The sequence below is a fragment of the Antedon mediterranea genome, chromosome 9, assembly GCF_964355755.1.
Source record: "Antedon mediterranea chromosome 9, ecAntMedi1.1, whole genome shotgun sequence".
NCBI lineage: Eukaryota > Metazoa > Echinodermata > Crinoidea > Comatulida > Antedonidae > Antedon > Antedon mediterranea.
The window spans coordinates 15,402,034-15,419,569 of record NC_092678.1 but is presented as its reverse complement, the minus strand read 5'-3'; the positions used below and the strand labels follow the sequence as shown (position 1 = coordinate 15,419,569).

Sequence of the window (17,536 nt, the reverse complement as noted above, 5' to 3'; positions counted from 1 at the left end):
GTCTTGCAAGAGTTGTGCCACCTGTCTTGTGAGTCTTTAGGAAAACTATAGTTTGCCTTGGGCTGCATTTTGGAACTTTAATCGTAGGCCTATTGAAAGAGAAAATAATTATTTATCATTGTCTTCCATGTAGCGCAGACTGTTAGTTTATTTAAATAATGAATTAGTGTTGAGTGAACATTTTGCAACTAGTTTATTTTGCGCGCGCAAAGACAGAACGTTCAAAAGATGGTTCTGCACTTGCTTTTATATAACGTAATTATAAATTTCATACAAAACGCAGTAATTATGGACAACTCGATTATTAGTCTTGGCAATATGTCTAAATTTAAAAGAAATGAATATAGGCTATATTTCGTTTTTCGATGAATTTTTTTTTGACGCAAAGTTCATGTGTGAATGCTTGATCCATGAGGTATTCTGTGATGGCGCTAGTAACACTGCTATGCGTGGGTAATTTGTGAATGATTTAGTAGGCTACATACACGAGCCTAGATAGGGAAGATCTGTACTGCCGTTCATTGTCAGAGGAGGGTGAAGTCCGGTAATGTGTCATGATATTAACAAGAGATGAAATAAAAGCACGAATAGCTTTAGCTGATAGTCGTTGTTTTAGTCGTCAGAAGTTTCTATCCATCTATTTCTCGTGTATTGTTGTTTGTTTGTATTATAACACAAGTTCATTTGGGATTTTCAGTAAATTACCAATGTTTTATTCAGTCAATACTGTAACTAATCTCTCACTATTCAATCAACATATTATTACTATACTACTATATTGTTGAAAAATGGATTGCGTGATATGAAAATGTATTGATAGTAAAACGTAACAAAGATACGTTCTTGTGGTTATTAGGTATTCATGCAGTGATGAAGCCGAGGATTATTTTTGTTTCCAAAGAAATATTTTGGTTGTGAAGGTCGTTAGATTCGATGGCGCCAGCATTACTTCTTTTACCAATTTTAACAAACATCAAAACATTCAACAATGATAAAATGCCATGCAACTCTGTAACTACTTTATGACTAAGCCTTCCAAGATCCGGGTCCGAACCCCCCACCCCAACTCCCCTAAATGTTAAAGGTACCCCTTTGTTTTAGAAAACACACTAAATAAACAAATTTGTTTTCGTCAATGCGCTACTTCTAATACGGTAATAAATAAAATACTATTAATTAATGTAAATTAATTATTATTATCAATTAATTATTTAAAAAAAAGTTAGACAAAAAAAATATGAAGCTGCTTCTATAAATATTCAGAAAAACGTATTATTTTTAATTAAATGCTAAATAAGTCAGCAGTCAGCTACCGGTATAATTCTCTGTTACTACGGAAATTCGGCCTACTATTACGGATGTATACACAAATGAAGATAAATAGGAAAAACAAAACTATACACAAAATTATGATTTGGCATTAGGCCTAAATTATGGAAAAACGCAATAATTATTAGGAACAAATCGACGACCCATATGACGGGTTTTTCCCGAACACAGTGTGTTGTTGGCCTTTTCGTACACTCTCATCAGGAGAGAGATACGTCTCCCTGCTCTCATGACGCGCGCACCACAAGCAACACGTTAATCAATCAGAAACACTAACTCATATTTATATTGTTTCGTTATTTTGACAATAGATATAATACTTGGAGGCAAATATTATTATAAATGTTTTCAAAATTTTTTTTGAACTTTTCAGCAACTTCGGTCGGTTGGTTGGTCGGTAAACACTAACTCATAATCATATTTTTTCGTTATTTTGCTGCCGGATATTAATACTTTTTGAAGGCAAATATAAATGTTTTTAAACATTTTTCAACATTTTTTCAACATTTTCAGCAACCTCGGTTGGTCGGTCGGTCGGTAAACACTAACTCATATTCATATTTTTTTTTTATTCTGACAGTGGATATTAATATTCGGAGGCAATATAATTGTTTTTAAAAATTGTTAAACCTTTTTTAAACATTTTCAACAATTTGGATCGGTTGGTCGGTTGGTCGGTCGGTAAAAACTAACTCATATTCATTCATATTTTTTTCGTTATTTTGACACTGGATATTAATAATTGGAGGCAAATATAAATGTTTTTACAATTTTTTTAACATTTCAAGCAATTTCTGTTGGTCGGTCGGTCGGTCGGTAATCATATTCATTTTTTGTTCTCGTTATTTTGACACTGGATACTATTATTGTAACTATAACCCTTTGAGATATACGGAAATACCATTGACATCAACGTTATAATGTAAGTGGCCCCCGACAGTATCCCAACAATTTCCGATTCGCCCCTTATACGATTTAGTAACTCGAAGAGTCACACGGCTATTTCATTTTGCATTGTAACTATATACCCTAGACTTTTGGATATACGAACATAGTCATGACAGCAACCTTATCTTGTAAGTTGCTCCAGACAGCTGCCCAAAAATGCTATTGAAGTACAATTGTCTACATTATTATCATTATGTGCAATGTATTGTAAATAAACATTTGAACAGACGAAGAAATAAAAATGGGTCGAACCTATAACATAAGACAACAAAAAACATAGGATTGCCATCCAAAAAAATGGCTCGTGCCATGCACACAGTGATCCTCTTCACCGAAACTCTGAACTTCTTCAATATAATAAATATAATTATTTGATATTTATTACAATGTATGGTTACCTTTCATATTGAATCATCGAGATACGTGTAGGCCTACACCAAAATATGGTGTCTGCTAGGCCTATAATGTTCACCTTATGTTCTGTATGTTCTTTGGCCGGAATCATTTGGTTGTTCATGATTGATCGAAAGATTTCATTTCGCTTGAAAACGAATTGTTTTGTTAAATCATTTTCCTTCATTTTAGCTTGTTGTGTTATGGTATTTTTGTTTGTGCTATCTTTTTGTTGTCTATACAGATTGACCTTAAAACGCAGTAGCGTGTAAGAAACTTAACTAACTATATGCCTAATCTAGATATTTACATTTCTTATAAGATTGGTATTAGTACATTGATACCGTAATATAGCATCCTTTCACTGGGTGATCTTATCCATCCGGGTTATAATAATAATACTAATAATAATATCCTGGATTTATAGCGCCTAAAACCAATACCGCTAAATCCTTCATAATTCGAAGCTTGATGTATTTTTTATGATATGACTAAGTTATCCGCCCAGTTTATTTACGGCTAATGTACTAAAAAATACAATTTTTAAAGTCTAACATGGCCAAACGATTTGAAAGTAGACCAAATGACCCATCGGTAAACTAAAAGTAAAATCGTTGCTAGAACATGATTAGTATTTTATTTTGAAATACGTTTAAGATTAATAACGCATACTATTATATTTAAACTTATTTAATTTAACTTTACAATCAATTGTGTTAATAATTAATGCATTTTAAAGGCCAAAGCTCGAATAGCGAAAGCTGATTATTTTGGTCTTGTTTGACATTTTCAGCAATTTCGGTCGGTTGGTCAGTCGGTAAACAGTAAATGTCGGTACACACTAACTCAAATTCATATTTTTTCATCTTTGGGATATACGAACATACTCACGACAGCAACTTTATCTTGGAAGTTGTTCCAGACAGTAGCTCAAAAATGCTCGTTGGGCCCTACAAGATTTAATCATGCGAAAAGCCACATGACAAAGTCCATTTTACATTTTAACTATTACCCTTTGTGATATACGGAAATGCAACTGACAGCAACTTTATCATGACAGTATCTCCAAAATTTTTGATTCGCTCCCTTCATGATTTAAAAACTCGAACAGTCACACGGCTAGCTCCTTTTACATTTTTGCAACTATTAACCATGGTTTTGGGATATACGAATTAATACAATTGACAGCAATGCCTAACATTTCCAATTCCGGTCCCCTACAAGATTTAATATGGACTTTACGAAACACGACGATTTGGGGAGGACGACGGATATACTGTGTTCGCTAGAGCATAAAATCGTTTACAGCCAACATAGCCGTTTTGTTAGTTACGAATCCTTCGCGTCGCGAAGACGACGACCGGCAGTATCTCTCTCTTGGTTCTGGTGATACAGCATAGGCCTAGCCTTCCCAGCTAGGGCCTCGCATTCAAACGCCGCTTTTAACACAGTCCAATAACAATTTATTTCATTAAACAATTAAAGCAGTTCATGTATTTTATAGTTTTGAAAATTCCACTTTTAAGTGTAACTTGAACTGTAGGCCTATATTTAAGGTTATACATACATTACTTCTAGTCGTTCTCTGTAAACCGGAAAATCGCAACTTTATCGTTCTCAAAAAGTTAAAGACGACAAAGTTTCACTTTGTTAAAGCTCATGCATAAATTATTCATGAGCACCGTCCTGTGGCTTCCCGTCGTGTTTCGTAAAGTCCCTATTAAATCGAAGACAACGGCTAATTCTTTTTCTTAACTGTTACACATTGAGTAGTATACGAAATTATAATAATTACAGTATAATTATATTATATATGGTAATTATGTGAAAACATACGGCATTAGAACTGACCCTACGGGATACATTGTATTATAACTGTTACAGATTAACCCTAGAAATGGCCGTCCTCCAAGATAAATCATTTAAAAACATAGATGCCTAAATGATTAATGTGTCGAATAAAAACAAAATGATCATCTTCTTCTTTGTCCCATCATCTTACAGAGTCTATGATATACTTCATAACTACAGTATCTCTATCAGAACAAAAATTCGACTACTAGACCACCACATTATTCGCATTAATTGTCAAAAACATTTGGCACAATTAAGATTTTCAATCTGGGGAAAAGTCTCAGACATAAAAACTCTTGATATATGTTACAACTTTCCTATTCTTAAGAAGTATGCAGACAGGTGGAGTTTGATTTTGGATTTGGAATCAAGAGGGCTGTTGAGTGAAGATAAACTTAAAGCGGTTAAGAATGACGAGTTGATTTGATTTGATTTGTGACAGTACAAGTTTACCAAGCGAAGTACACTCAATCTAAAGCTGTCCATTTTCTTGCTTTTTCTGTTTCTGTTTGTTATTACTTGTGAATTTTAAGGGTTTCAGAAGGCTTGTTGTACCCTACTAACTGAGTCATATTGGGCATCCTGCCTAGAAAGCTAAACCTATTGTTTTAGCTTCAACCATACCAGAAGATAGACAATGGGCATGATTTTTGTCTGCTCTCCCACGAAACGTAGCTTCTTCATTTATCAAGGCCTACTGCTTACACTATTTTTGCTAATAATTACATCTCCAAAACTTTCTCCTGTTGATCATACTGCGCTGGGAAGAAGGAAATCAGTTCCCAGCAATAAACACATTAAGTTTGGAGCTCCATGCTCGTATTACCGTAATCATACAGCTACATTTAATGCTATACTACTTGCATCAGATGGCGACATTAATCCTAATCCAGGACTAGTTAATAACCCATGTGCTGTTTTTGATCGACCTCTTGCAAAAAATCATAGATCCATTGATTGCTCTACCTGCTCTAAATTAGCGAAAAAAACTACGAGTTGCATATCAACAAGCTGAATGTTATAAGTCAATGGATTTGCCCTCGTTGTACATTTTCTTTTCTGCCAGAACTTGACGTATAGTCCTTAAGTGAAGCGCTAGATGTCTCCACTGTTTCATCCGGTCATCAACATCAATCGAAGAATTTGTCCTACATGTACCTAAACGCCAGAAGTATAGTTAATAAACGCTTTGAGCTTCAGGCTATAATTGAAGATATTAAATCTGACATTTTATGTATTTCTGAATCCAGGTTTGTCTATATTATAACTGACTGTGAGATTTTATCCGGATACAATTTTTTTAGAAATGGGGGTGGTGTTTTAATTGCTACTAATTTTAATTAGTTGTTGGTAAAATGTTAATGTGTATAGACCACCTTCAAGTGATGTATCTTTTCTACATCTTCTGGAAGACTCTTTGTCCTTAATCTTCAATCTCTCCTTCCAATTTTGGAATATCTGTCTACTTGGCGATTTCAACTTCCCACTTCAACCTGAATCTCCCTTGCCGCATTCTCTAGACTCTGTAGCTAGTATTCTTGACTTTCATCAACTTGTTAACTTTCCTACTCGTAGATTTTCTGCTCATTCTAAATCTGGAAATATACTTGATCTTCTGTTCACTAATAACCCACTTTCTATTTCAGATATTGTATCTGGTCCCAGCCTAAACAACTGTGACCAAGACTCCATTCTCTTTTCTCTCTCCTGTACTAAACCTTCCAACACTCTGAATTGTACTTTTTATCAATGGTCTAAATGTTATGTCCTTGACTTTCACACTACGCTATCCCACATTCCTTGGAATCTTGGCTACGATCCCATTGATATAAATAGCACATGGAAAAACTTTAGAGACTTTCTGTTTGCTGCAGTAAAGGATATTTTTCCTGTCAAAAAATCTAGATCTCGTAAGAAAAATTCTCCTTGGATTACTCCTGATAATATTCAACTCATTAAGAAAAAGAACATGTTATATCAAAAAGCTAAAAGATCTAATAGTCTTCTCGTCTGGGAGAAAATATCAACGGATTCGTAACAATGTAAAGTATCAATGCAATACTGATTACTACTCATACATCCATAAATTGGCCAAAGACTCATATTCTAACCCAAAACGTAAACGTAAGAGTAAACGTAAATCTATAAACTCTTCTAGTTTTCTAATCAATGGTAACCTATCATCTGATCCTACCTTAGTTTCTAATCACTTCAACCTTTCCTTCAAAGAAAACTTTTCTCCCGTCAGTGAAGCTTTGGACACTCCTATATCTCCCTGCTATTCACATATCGGCTTCTCACCTATTACTGATTTTTCTGTCTCTGCCCTTAATGTCTCCGAAGCCATTTCTAAGTTAAACGTACATAATCTCCTGGACCAGACAATATTTCTCCTTCACTTCTTAAATTAGCGGGTCAGCTGTTATCTCTTCATATCTCTCTAACTTCTAGAAACTGTCTCTTTCTCTTGGCCAAGTTCCACTTGATTGGAAAAGGGCTAATGTAGTACCAGTTTTCAAATCAGGTAATCGTGCAATACTTAAAAACTATCGACCTATTTCTCTTTGCTCTATTCCTTGTAAACTATTAGAAGGACTTCTTTCTACTCATATTAACACTCACTTAACTAATCTATGTCTTATTCCTAAAGCTCAACATGGTTTCGTGCCAAGACAATCAACTATTACTTTAGTCTCCCAACTTTACCATCGCCTAGCTTCTAATCTTGATAAACGTAATTCTCCTAAAACCGATGTTATATTTCTGGATTGGTCCAAGGCCTTTAATAAGATTTCTCATACTCTTCTTCTTCAAAAACTTCACAACTATGGTTTCTGTGGCACTACATCTCCTTGAAAAACATCAACGCATTCTTACAAGATACTTTTTTTTGGGTAAACACTTTGAACGCCCTCCTACTTACGCCAAAAGATTAGCTCTACTTCATCTTCCTTCTTTGACTTCTCGGATTGATTTCCAAACTATTATCTTTGTCAAATGTTTATATACTTTATCTCGATGTTTCTTCCTTTTTTCTCCTATTGATTTTGTGCTTGAAAATTGAAATACTATATAATATTGATATTGTCCACTCAAGTGAGTGTGCTTTTGTAATCAAGAAAATTCAGAAGCTAACAGGATTAAGTTGTTGCTGTCATGAGTATATTCGAATGTGTACAGTTCCAATAAAAAAAGGATTAGCCATGTTAGCCCTTCACATGATGCAATCTTGTCTATGAGCTACTGCCTGAGCCAACTTAGAGATTGAAGTTGTTGTCATGAATATTTTCGTATTGTATAAAGTGGAATTAGTCGTCCCTTCACGCGCTTAAATGTGTTATAGTAAATGTTTGGGTTACTGTCTGGGGGAAAAATTGCTACTGGCTCACATGTATTTTTTATATCTCAACGATATTTTCGTATATCCCAAGGGTAATAATTACAATGGAAAAAAAAATTGCCGTGTCGTTAAATCTTGTAGTGGCTGCTGTGGAACCTGTAGGCTGTCTTGGGCAACGTACAGGATAAATTTGCTGTCAATGGTATTTTTGTATATCCCTTGCAATGAAACGTTATACAATAATATGCCGTGTAGCTCCGTGTAGAGTTATTAAATCTTGTAGGGGTCGGAATCGGAAATTGCTGGCCTGCTATCTGAGACAAGTTACAGGATAAAGTTGCTGTCAACGGTATTCGTATATCAAAAAGGGTAATAGTTAGGCTACAATGTAAAAGGAATTATGCCGTGTGGCTCTTGCCAACGGGCATTTTGGGATACTTTCTGGGGAATCTTACAGAATAAAGTTGATGTCAATTGTAGTTTTCTACATCTTAATGTGTAACAGTTACAATGCAAAAAGAAATTAGCCGTGTAGCTCTTCGCATGATTAAATCTTGTATGGCCCCAACGGGCATTTTTTGGCTACTGTCTGAGGCAACTTACGGGATAAAGTTGCTGTCAATGGGTTTTTGTGCATCCCAATGTGTAGCAGTTACAATGGAAAAGGAATTAGCTGTGTGGCTCTTGACATGAATAACACCATCTTTGAGTGGTCACTTTGGACTACTGTCTCGGGCAACTTACAGGATAAAGTTGCTGTCATTGCTGTTTTAACATTGTATACACATATGGGGACGATGTCCAACAACTTTTATTCGCGTGGCTTTTCACATGATTAAATCCATTTTTTACCCCTCCTATTTGGTGTCCCCAAAGAAAAATTATAGGATATGACCCAGCAAAAATATTGATTATTGAATCTTAGCCATATATCTACATAATCAGCCTATCGAACCTTTTGTGGCTTTTCACATGAATACACTTTCTGGGTCTATTACTCATATTCATTCATATTTTTTCGTTATTTTTGACAGTAGATATTAATACTTCTTGGAGGCAAATAACAAATGTTTGTTTACAAAATAATAGTCAACACAAAATAAAAAAACAAAACATTTAGGGGACAATACGTATTTAACTTAAGGTAATAGCGCTAAGCATTGATATATTATCAAAAACATTAATTTTCTTAAAAAAGATAATGGTAACAACCGCAGATGTCGTAACCTTTGTTTCGCATTACTAAAACTCTGTCTACACTATCAAACTAGTTCGACAAAAATGTGTTGTGTCCAAACAAGGCCATATACATGGCTGCAGTCGCGATCTCAAATTTGATTTATTATTTACTGGCCGACCAACCTACCGACCAACCGACCGACATATAGTAAGCTGTAGAGTCGTGTTGCACGCGACTAATAATGGTAGTGATGTTCCGAAATATGGTAGTGATATAACGTCATCGTGTCCATATATGGGCACATCACATTTTTTTTATCACATACACTATGATAGTGTTGACAGACCTTTAAAAAACACTCTGGAAGTACGGTCTAAACACATGTACAAGATAATTACATTAGTAATGTTTCGTCCACAACAAATTAAAATGAAATACAATACAATAAGTTAAAATGATCGTGTTATTGCTATTCAAAATATAATTTTCAGTTTATTCAATTAAGTAATCAGGGCAAAAAAAAACTACGTTTTTCAAATAATAGAGTCAATGTCTTCATACGTTTCTGCTTACAGAATTTAATTCAAATTTATATTTCAAAATGTAGCACTGGGATCTTACCGTTGCGAATTCCGTAATCGTGCTGTATAATCCCTTGGTATTGGTGATGCAAAAGATTGATACTGTGGTGAAAAATTGTAGAATACGCAGCATAGTATCACGCACGATGTTAAAACAACAACGAAGCACTATAATGAAAAAAAAATATTCTTACAAAAAACTCCTCTCCATTTTTACTTACTTAGTTTTAATTACATTTTGTTCTTTCTTATATAAAATATGCTTTTTGTATTTATATTCTTCCTAATAATTTAAGAAATAATGATTTATTATCAATTGTTTTGTTTTGACAATCAGTAGTAGTAGTAGTAAATATAGTCTGAAATGCTCTATTAATTATAGCGTATCGGGGATTAAATACATACATTTTTTATGATGTGTATTATGATTGGATTCAGTTTTCCTTCTCTAGTTGATTTAAGTTATCGATCAATTAATCAATAAATCAATCAATTTTATTTCAGAACAAAGTTCGTGGTCTATACTGTACAGAACAAATCATATACATCCTATAACTAAACTATAGTACTATGCTTATTCCGGTTTGGAGCGTTACTCCCTAAGGTTGGAGTGACAACTCATATCCAAAAACACAATTTCTATAAATTGACAAATAAAATCAATAATACCCTGACGGCAATTATACCCGGCCACAATGCTAGCCGGCCGGATTATTATATTTTTCCTATTAGGTTAAGGCAGAAACTATAGAGGGCCTGAATCCATACATGAATATTCATGATGTGACGGCAAGCCCTGAAAATAGTTTTCAAGCGGTAATTGAAAATGATCTGTCGTCGCGCTGCTAGCTGCACAAACACTCACAAATTGAGTGTAAATGAAATTGATTAAGAATTTGACACTAAAATAATATATATGTTTAAAATGTTAGTCTAACATTGTATTTTCAGACATAACATTAACATGAATTATTCCCTCCAGGTGGTACTCGAATACACAGCAATTTCAGCGTAAAAAAGGTGGTTTTTTTTCCAAATGTTTGTTCCGAAGGAGTGGACTATAATAGTTATGTTCGTTTACAGAAACGAATAGACACGATGAATTATTAATTAATTAATATACCACTTGATACAGTAACACATTTGCGATTTAATACTTTATTAAAACTGTCACTGTCATAGTCGATTGAAATAGCACAGTACATGTAACGATACAGCACTACAACGTTTATATCATCGGAAATCAATACATTTGTATAAACGTATATTAAATCTATCAAAATAGTGTTTTTTTAAGAAAATCGGCCTGTCTTCAGCATTATGATGCTGTATTCGAGCTGTTCAACCGGTTTTCAGCCATCAAAAACAATTATCGTATGAGAAGATAGGAAAATGCGAAGCATCCTCGTATTACTGTGTGTGGGTATTTTTCAAGATGGACATCCATTAGACAGTGTATAACATGATCGGAAAACACCGCTATGTGTGGCAAATCGTTGATAACTAATTATTGAACTCAATTTAATTAGTAAACAGGGTTACATCAGTTGATAAAATGAGAACCGAAAGTACGAACCAACTTTATATACCATCGAGTAAAAATTCTAGAAGTAACGGACGATTTACCGAATTTTGCCCTTACGTAAATTGATATATACTGTATATGGGAAAATTTTTGAAACTGCTAATGCTGGTTGATATGGTCCAAATGAACATCATGTTCAAAGTTGGCCACAATCGTACATCGGGAAGTGAATTAATTAGCATAAATTCAAAATGGCCGCTATTTGCAATGTTGAAATGTCAGTTATCATTTAAAATATCATGACGTACCTATGACATCATAAATGGTAAATGTGATGTCATAAAATGTCACATTTTACTTTTTGCTACAATTTATTGACTATTTCCGCAACTGATTTGTACTCACGAACACATCTTGTTTTGTGTTTCCTACAACGATATCTTTTAGAACTTCATCTAAAATTGGTAAAAAAAAATATAAAAAAATATTGTCTTTGATATTTATACGCCATTTTGTGAAATCACATTATCAATCATATCTGCATAACTCGTCATAAAATATCAATAAAATTCACTATATGTAATGTTCAGATGAAGGGTAAAAATATTAGCAAATAAAAACTTACGCGTTCAAAGTCAGGCACGTTAAATTGCTACGTTAAATATTTAAAAAACTCAAAATTACGTTTTGATCAATTTAGAGCATGAATTGTACCATTTGCCTGTTTCAAAAAATTACTACGCAAAAACACGTTTTTGGAAAGTTTAAACTTACATTTATATCTAGCCGCAATGCACTTAGGTGGTCTAAAACCAACCGTTAAGGAGATACGGAACTTTAAAATGGTATAGTAAATAGCAGCCATTTTGAATTTATGATTTTTAATCCACCTCCTGACTTCCGAGTTTGGTAAACCTTGGAAATGATGTTCATTACAACAAGGAGAATGTTAAGTTGTTGTTAGTTGGAGAGACACATCTTACCGGTGACAGCGTTTTGTGTAATGCTTTTGTCTCTCCTCGGCTTCGTGTCTTGTACTTCATATATATATTTCTATGTTTTTGTAATTATTATTTTATGTTTATTGCCGAAATGAATAAAAAAAAAAAAAAACTTTCCTGCAGATCCTAAATTGTTTGCATAGTAGAATGTCATTGTCAAAGCAGTTATAACATGTGTATGACGTCACAACTACCATATGACGTCATAGGTACATCATATGGGAATTTAGATATGCTAATTAGAATGTTTAATATCACATTTATATTTATTTGTAATGCACTTAGTTGGTCTAAATACAACCGTTACAGAGATATGTACTTCAAAATAGCAAATGGCGGCCATTTTGGATTTATTCTTATTAACCCACTTTCCGATGATGTCCGACTTTGGTAAACTTTGAATATGATGTTTATTTGAAAAATGTTTTTCAGACAAAGCAAATTTTGTTTCAATTCAATTTATTCTAGTAGCTTCACCCTACTTTTGACTTATCTGGACTGGACTACAGTAGTAATGTGTAATACATGCATAGTTCTAATACACCGCGCTGTGGTTAACACCCTAGATCACCAAAGGTACTATACTATCAAGTCTACAACTTCTACTTACATAACTTTGCTCTAGCGTTTGGTCAAATTAAGTGGTTTTTTTTTCTTTATAAAATTAACAGAATTTCTTTATTATGCAGTTTTTATTTCATCATGTTTATTGACACAAAGAGCATATTTTCTTTTTGTAAACACATTTAACATATTATTGTTTGTAAGGTTATAGTGTGCTTTAGTTAGTTTGGAGACATAGAGACATAAAAAAGCCCAGTGCCATTATTGCTTTATATTGTCACTTTTTGTGTCGTGTCTGTTTTCGAATCTTAGGTAAACCGTATTAGACAGACTTTGCCTTAAGCCTTTTTGTCCATGCAAATGAGTTCCAAGGCAAAGATTTCTCCTATCGTGATACTTATGTTTGTTTGATAATGTAGCCTCTAAGATAGGCCTAAAACTGTTCCTTCTGAGATACTAAGCTTGGCACTGTTGCTGCGGATGGATTGTTTTAGTTTCATTTCATCGTTCAACGAAGAACTGAAGCTACGTTTAATTTGAAACCTATATATATATAAATCCGATTATCCCTAAATCTGGAAAAATAAATACGGTTATTAAACCATTGACGACACATCATACCATCAGCAACTCTTGACATCAGGGGTATAAAGTACGTCAAATAGGCAGGGCAACCACCGTATGCATATAGTTATGGGTAAAAATCGCGTGCTAGGCTACATATGCGTCTCGACGTACTATACCCGATTGTATTTCACACGTTTAAGATTTATTCGTTGAAAATTAAGTTGTTAAACGCGGCAAAGATAACACTTTACCACCATAACTTAAACATAGATTAAGAAAAGAAAATTCAAACAGAGTTTTAGTATAACGACTTCATAAAAACGACAAAAAAAGTAAACATTTTGGCCAGGCTTAGGGTAGATGCGCCGATGAAACTGGCTAGCTACACATTATAGCTCTCCAACCGAATCTAAATTATTTTTTCTAAATAATAATATGAATTCAACCGTGTTCGTATATGTAAAATGTAAATGCGTATAAGTGAGATAGATTGCTCTAATATGACTAGTATGTCGTTCACGTTACAAAGCAAACCACCAGAACCATAGTGCTCAGCCTGAGTAAAAAAAGGTATTCTGATGAATAAAAAGGAAGCTACATTACCTTGAATAGATTCATAATTTCCACAATATAATATGATTTCACCGTGTTTAAAAAGTGAGTACAAAGAATATAAACCTCCTAAGCCTACTATTACGTGTCACGAATACAATTTATAATACAATTATACTGTAAATCAAATATATAAGCCTTCACATTATGCAGACGTGCTTTAACAAACACACCTTCGAGTTTTATGAAAATCGTAATGGCCTGTTGCAACCGCAAATGTACAAAACGCCAGCTAATGTCGAAACAGCCGAATGTAGAACAATTCACCGGTAATGTAGTAAAACCTTCAGCTAATGTAGAAACACCAACAGCTTATGTAGTAATAAATGCAAAATCAACACGAGCTATTGTAGAATTGTCAACAGCTAATGTAGTAACGAATAGTGCCTCCCAGCTAATGTAGTTGCTATCGCCAGCTAATATTATATATTTGTCTGAATCATGTACAATTGCATCTTGTTACTTAGCTATCAGTCTCTCTCATAATCGATCACCTCTCTTAAGACCACACCTCTCACCACAACTTCTTTTAGAGGACTACGATCTCTCTTTAGGGACCGCTTCTCATAATCAACCATCTCCTGTAACAACGACCTCTCGTACGTGACCACCTCTATTGAACGATCACCGTCTCTGTTAAAGAACCGCTTGTCATAATCGACCACCTCTCTTAACGACCACACCTCTCGTCTGAGAGAGAGGTTGTTGTTCCTTAGAAGAGGTGGTCACTTACGAGAGATGTGGTCGTTAAGAGAGGTGGTCACTTACGAGAGGTGGTCGACTGTAAAAAGAGTTCCCTTACGAGAGTTGGTTGTTTTTAACAGAGGTGGTCTTTAATAGTTGTGTGGTCGTTAAGAGAGGTGGTTGCTTTACGAGAGGACGGTTTTGTGATGTCATTTTTTGCTAGGGCTCGGGGTTGTAGGCTATCGAATTGTAAAATTATACTACAAAAGTTTTACAGTATTTTAATTATCCTCAGCAAGGCGTATATAGATACAACTACATAACCATGCCTCCACGGGAAAAACGTCAATTGTGGGAGAGTGGGGTTCAGGGGATAGTGGGGATTTTGCTTACACCAGAATTGTGGTTGAAAAATTTTAAAGTATTTAATTATCCCTGGGAAGATGCTGGGAGTTTGTGGTGGGGATGTAGGCCTATCAACATAACCGAAACTGTATTTTGGAATGTTTTAAACTACATTTGAAAACTGCCACTGAGGGAGTATGGGTTGGGAGTGATATTAACATAATTTGTACTGGAACCGTCTTCAACACATCACCCAGTGTATCTGGGGTGTATTTATTTGTAGGCGGAGGAGGAGCGAAATACTAGCGTAATGAAGTAGCCTATACGATTGGAATTGTACTAGGAAAAGTTACTATATTTGAACTGTCCAGGGGAGGAGTTAAGGTTTGTTGATGGTGGCTGAGGTGGTGAAAGGAGACAGAAGGCTGGGGGACCGCAGTATCACTTTTCCCCACTTTCGATGTTTGTTCGTTATACAACAAATTTCTGTTTCTGCACGTAACCATACATATAGGGTATCAAAATGATTGCAATTGTACCGGGAAGGTTTTAAACTACATTTCAAAAAGGGGGAAGGGGAATTGGTGGGAGAGGGGGGTTGGGAGATGTGTAAAAGGGTGTAAAAGTTGGGGTTCAGGGAATAGTGGCCTTAGGCTAGGTGTAGTAGGTTATCAAATTGACCAGAATTGTGGTAGGAAATTGTTTGAAAGTGGGAGTGATGGCAGGCCCGTAGCCAGGGGGGTTTTTATGATTCGGGCGAACCCCCCTTTACAGCGACCCCCCCCCCACCCTTAACCGACTGCAAACCCCCATCCCCGACATCCCCAATACCTCATCCTCCAAATACGTGCCCCACAATACAAAAGGTTGTTTGTAAATTGAAAAATTCGTAAACTCGTTCGTGAATAACTCATACCTTATTTGTTAAACAAATGAATTGGTTGCCGATTTTCACCTGAAAAATAATATGAATTTTTGGTCCCAGGATGTAACATGATATTGACGCGAGCTTGGGTACGAACGAGTTGTACAAAGAACACCGCTAGACAACCGCGTACCTATTGTTTCGATCACTGGCAGTCAGCATTTATAAAGTATATAGCCTTCCGACGTACATAAAAAAATGGAACGCTGCGGTTACCTACAATATTTATGTGTGGCTATGAAGTATAGTGTATCATCATCATAGAGGATTATAGTGAATTTAATATATTACACTATAATATCTATGATATCATGTACTGTAGTTTACATTAGGCCTATAGCATTCGATTATTTTTTTCTACAGTAGACCACCAGCCGATACGTAGGCCTATACTCAACTGTATCAATACCACCTATTTACATTGATATATTTAGTTTCCTCAACACATTCCTGTAAATAAATATAGATAGAGCTATCAGGGGCGGTCGCAGGACTATCTTAAGAGGTTTGCCTAAAGACTCCAGGGCTGTAGACACTGAGTATTTGAGCAAGCAAATTGTTAATTGACACCCCTAGATGGCCGCAAATAGTACTCTCGCACGTAAATTTATAATATTTTTTTTTTCGTTCAATGCAAACGTCACGGGGAAGTCTCCGATTAAGGTACTTTTGGTACGGTAATACATTCTAATAACTGTACATAATTAATGTAAATTAATTATCAATTAATAATTTTAAAAAGTTGTACAAAAAATATGAAGCTGTTTCTATAAATATATTGAGCAAAAGGTTAAATTGTATAATTTGGAATTTTAATTCATTTCAAAATGCTAAATAAAGTCAGATGTTAAAACCAAATTTTCCAAAAATTCATTTTCATTTATCCACTATAAACTTTACAAAAGTGTTTTTTTAAACCACACTCCAAATAAAACAAAGAAAATAATGAGAGGACATTTGCAGAAAGAAGCAAACGTTGCTCTGTTACCGGTATAACACGGTTCAAATTTTGGAACGTCTATAAATTACTACGGAAATTCGGCCTATTTACGACGAACGTACGGAAATGAAGATAAATAGGGTACTACACGCATCGGAAATACAACACTATACGCACAATTATGATTTGGCCTAAAAATTGGCAAAACGCAATAATTATGGACAAATCGATTGGCAATATGCCTAATATTTAAAAGGAATGAATATAGGCTATATTTCGTTTGTCGATGAATTTTTTAATTCATGTGTGAATGATTGATCCATTAGAGGTAATCTTTGATGGCTCTAGTCACTATGCGTGGGTAATTTGTGAATAACGTAGTAGTATGCTACATACACGAGCCTAGATAGGGAAGATCTGTACTGTCGTTCATTGCGAGAGGAGAGGGAAGTCCGGTAATGTGAAAAATGTAACAAGATTGTCGTTGTTTTAGTCGTCGTCAGAAGTTTATCGACCGACATCTATTTCTCATGTGTAGTAGAGCGTTTCTTTGATTGAATAATTTTTTTTGTATTATAACACAAGTTCATTTTGGATTTTCAGTAAATTACCAATGGTTTATTCAAAGTCAAACTGTAACTAATCCCTCATTATTCAATCAAAATATTATTATACTACTATATTGTTGAAAAATGGATTGCGTGACATGAAAATAGATTGATAGTAAAATTAATAAAGATACGTTCTT

The 17,536-nt window shown here is 34.7% G+C and overlaps 1 long non-coding RNA gene across 1 annotated transcript; it reads right to left on the bottom strand.

Annotated features, from left to right (window-relative positions):
• Nucleotide 1: 1 nt before the first annotated feature.
• LOC140058994 (uncharacterized) lies at nt 2-14,065 on the bottom strand. The gene is made up of 3 exons (XR_011847092.1): nt 13,886-14,065; nt 9,666-9,793; nt 2-89 (listed from the first exon to the last, which is right to left on the bottom strand). It is a non-coding gene; the product is annotated as an uncharacterized lncRNA (long non-coding RNA).
• Between the last annotated feature and the right edge of the window lie 3,471 nt (nt 14,066-17,536).